This window comes from Alligator sinensis, unplaced genomic scaffold (genome assembly GCF_000455745.1).
Source record: "Alligator sinensis unplaced genomic scaffold, ASM45574v1 scaffold537_1, whole genome shotgun sequence".
NCBI classification, from domain to species: domain Eukaryota; kingdom Metazoa; phylum Chordata; order Crocodylia; family Alligatoridae; genus Alligator; species Alligator sinensis.
The window spans coordinates 109,504-113,954 of record NW_005842734.1 but is presented as its reverse complement, the minus strand read 5'-3'; the positions used below and the strand labels follow the sequence as shown (position 1 = coordinate 113,954).

The 4,451-nt window shown below is 45.5% G+C and overlaps 1 pseudogene; it reads right to left on the bottom strand.

Annotated features, from left to right (window-relative positions):
- The window catches only part of LOC106722813, a 22,404-nt pseudogene extending 18,432 nt beyond the window's left edge, over nt 1-3,972 (bottom strand).
- Between the last annotated feature and the right edge of the window lie 479 nt (nt 3,973-4,451).

Here is a 4,451-nt window from a genome sequence, read left to right as displayed (position 1 = left end):
ACAACTCCCTACCCCCAGTCCCTACTTACCAGGGACAGAGGCTGGGTCATGCCACAGCCTTGCACTGCTCCTGCTTGTCCCCATCCCCCATGCCCCTGCCCTCATCCCCTACCACACACACACACACACACACACACATAAGAACACAGGATGCTAGGGCAGGGGGAGCACCATAGTGACACTCTGGCCAGATGCCAGAACATCTCTGGAGGTCCAAATGCCAACTGACCTCAGGGCACACTGGGGAAACATGCCCTGCACCACTTTTTTTCTTGGGTGGATTTTTTGAGGTATCCGGGATTTCCAGGTATCAAATTTAGAGCCCGTGCTACAGATATGCAGCATGGGGAATATTTTTTTGTTCTCAGCATGCCTCTTGCGGTGTCTCAAACTTGTTTGAGATGCCACAAGAGGCGCACGTGCATTCATCTGGACACACCCCATGAGTTCAGTCCATGGAAGGTCAATATGATCACCAGAATTTCTAGTGACATGCTTGATTCTTTGTCTCATTAAGACCAATGTCATCACACATTCAAACTCCAGACATCCTGGGTCAGTTTCTCAGAAAAAAAGTCGATATAGATCTCAAATAAGTTGCTGAAGATAATGTTATTCCTCCAGATCTCAGTCAGCTCAGTCACAGAGACTGTGCAGAACTATTTGTAGCCTGCACATTTTACATACAATACTAACAGTGGTCCCTATCAACAGAACCAGCCTACTGAAATTTCCCATCCTGAACATTAACCATTAATACCTTGGCTGCAGAGCAATATGGCCAAGAACAAAAAACTCCAGACAAAGGCTACTAAGCAACAAACAACTCAGTATCATGACACAGGAATCATTCAAACCCTGCTGGAGTTTCCCCAGCATGGTTAAAACATAGAGTGCAGCAGGATGATTTTATATTATGCTGACTGTATATCAGGAATTACTCAGTGTCCATGCACAGAGTCAGAACTGGACAGTGAGATAAGCCTGCAGTTCAGTATGGAAGTCCATTTGAGTTTTCTTGTGCCTTCATTTTTTATCAAGGATTTATAAATATTAAAGCTCCTAACCCTATGCCTCAAAAAAAGTCTTAAGGCTCACTGTGCTGCAACACTGGGAAGATATATGAAGTCTGCAGTCAGTAATTTGGAAAGCATTACATTTATTGCAAACATGTAAATATGTTTTATTACAATCACGAAGGGGAGGCAACCAGAGGAAATTGCTGTAATTTGACTGTCCTCCTGCCCTCAGTGACTTGTGACATACTTTCCAGTTCTCATGGAATCAAGATATTTTTTTCTAGCTCTATTTTACCCAGCATATTGGTGAAATAAAGGAGGCACTTACCCAAGCTGGTCTGAAGGGAGAGGACAAGAAGCCAAAATGCTTGAGTGGAGAGAAGTCCCTTCAGTGCCATTTTGACCCTTATCCTTTGCTGGCAGTGCCCTGCCTGCACCTCACACACTGTCAGGGCTCCTGTGTGTCTGACAGGGACTACAAAGGAGGGAGAGGAAATATATAGAGTAAGCTGGCATCAGCTGTAGGGAGGAGCAAATAGAAACAGCCTTCACCTTTTTAGAAATTATCAAAGGGTTTATTTCATATATTTCACAGCCAAAACCACCAATGAAATTGTCAAACTCCATCTGTGACCATATATGAGAAGCGTCTCCGCTTCTGATGTCATATTCACCATGCTATCGGATCATCGTTGCAAGTGGTCTGTTTGAGCAAAATAATGTGGAAATACTAAATTATGTTCTTTTTTATAAACACAGACTGATAGAGAGGGAGACAGAACGACAAATTAATCAATAGGGTAGATGGATCAGTGATTTGGAAATGAAAAAATCCCTTAAAATCTTCAAACACAGGGGTATGTGTATGCAGAAGGATACTCCTTCCATTAAAAGCACAGAGCTGGGATTTTACCACTTTCAGCTGCCATATCAGAAGACACAGAGAATGGCCTCTGCCTCTTCTGTGGAGACAGAATAACTTGTTCCGTTGTAGGGGATTTGACTTTCCCCATTATGATATGTCTTATAGTGGAATCAGCATCTCTAAGCATCTTTTGCTTGTTAGATGTTGTACTTCCTGTTTGCATTATGAATGACCATCAGTGGCACTGTACTATAGCCTGTGATCAGGCCTATGACTCTTCCCAGGCCAGTTCTGAGCTCCTGTTCATTCCAGGTGCCCCAACGCAAGCTTTTTCTCAGCAAAGAAAAGCTATGGGACTGTGTTCAAATAGGAAAGTGTTAAGGTTGTGTTGAAAAGTTCCTGAATTCTGTATGTTGTGGTTTTCATAAGTTTGTGACTGAACCCAATTCCTTATTCCCTGGTGTTGAGGGGTTGGAGTATCTTTAAACTGAACACAAGACGCTAGACTGGATAGACAACAAGACACCACAGGGAAGCATTAACTCTGAGACTTGAAGTGTTTTGTCAGTTCATTTCCTCATGATGCCAACAGACACAAACTTAGGTGTAGGAGGAATTCCTGCTTATGGGAAGCAGATTTCAATTGTAGGTTTGCAGTTGATACACTCTTGTAGGCAGGCAGTAGTAGACACTAGGCCTGTGAGAGTTGGCAGCAATCCGATCCAGCTTCGGATCCGGCCGCTTCGGATGGCCGCGATCCAATCCAAAGCTCTGGACCAGGTTTCCACCTCAATCCGGCTGTAGCGGCTCTGAAGCTTTGGAGCCACCTCGGAGATCCGGCCATAGGGTATAATGGGGAATCAATGAAATATTGATAACTTTGTTGGTTTTTGTCCTATTTGGATTAAACTTGCAGAGATGGTAGCCTCTGCTAAGAGCATAAAACCTGCCAAGTTTCAAGAAGATTGGTGCAGGGGGTTGGGAGGAACTGTACCCCAAATTCTTGAAAGCCAAACTCCTGTCACGGCTGTGTGTTACAACACAGGTGTTCAAAACTGCAGGGCTGGTAGCTCTTACTGAGGCCACAAAGCCTGCCAAGTTTCAAGGAGATGGGTGCAGGGGTTTGGGGGGAACTGCACCCCAAGCTGCGGACATGCAAAACTCGTGCCATGGGTGACCCTGTGTGTGTTAAGGCACAGCGGGGTGACAGCTGCAGGGATGGTGGCCCCTGCTGTGATGCCTGCCAGCTGCAGAGGAGATCGGTGCAGGGGGGAGGGGATCGGGGCAGGGGGGTCTGGGCCCCTCCCCCACTAGCTGCTGACAGACAAAACTCGTGCCAAGACTGCGTCTGTCTTGGGGCAGTTGATCAGCTGTATTGAGTCTTTCCTGTCCTTAGCCTGGTTTTGTAGGTGCTAATTGATGCTTGTTAAGTCGTTATGTAGTAGCTAGGTCCTGTGTATTGAGCTGGTCCCCCAGTCCCTGGTCCCAGAGTGAAGCACGACTGATTGATTGGTAACTGGGAACACAGCAGCTTAGCAGCCAGGCCTGCAGCAGTGTATCCCCTCCCTGCCCCAAGACAGACACAGTCAGTCCCACAAGCACCCATGGCACAAGTTTTGCTTGTCCGCAGCTTGAGGGGCAGTCCCCCAGAAACCCTTGCACTGATCTTCTTGAAACTTGGCAGGATTTGTGGCCTCAGGAAGAGCTACCATCCCTGCAGGTTTCACCCCACTATGTTGTAATGCCTAGATGTGACATGAGGCAAGGATCCAATTACTTTGGGTTCCAGTGAGGCAAGTCAAAACAAAATGAGGCAAGTCAAAACGTTTCGCTGTTTCGATGTTTAACCCATAGGCTATAATTGGGAAGGACAAAACATCCTATATCTTTGTCATTTCTGGCCTGATTTGGATGTAACTTCCAGGAATGATAGCTCACTACTGTGAAGATACAAGATATAACAGCCTCCATAGCAGACTTTAGAGAACTGATTTCTGAGATTTACTCACCAAAGTCCTCTCTGAGCAGAGGGGTCATTTTGTCTTTCTCCTTGGTGCTGTCTGCTTTGTATCCCTCTGCAGCAGTCATCTTTGATTGTGCAAACCCTGTTAGCTGTTCTGAGTGACTATTGTGCAGCCAATTTCCTCTTGGAAAATAGCTTTTCAAATTAATCTCCTTATGTGGTGTAAGCATGCCACAAACAGAGCAAGTACTTTTTGCAGGTTAAAGTGGTCGAGGATCTGTTCTGTTTACATATTGCACCATCTCCCCCTTGGAGCTCTAGCTAAACTGTTCACTAGCTTCACTGGTGACACTGGTGACAACCTTTGGATCTACACTTCTGTAAGGTCTGCAATCTACTTCCTCTTGTATTTGTCAGTTGCATTTGGGCTGGGCAAGTCTGTTCTCCAGGAAGATTCCCATTATCCAGCTTGAGGTCCCACAACTGTCACAGATGGGTCTGTCATTAATACTAGTCTGAAAATAAAGAGAAGAATTGTGGGTGGTGATCAGCATGAAATCAATATGTCATCTTGCCCAGGAAATAATCCTCAAGTATCTGCTAA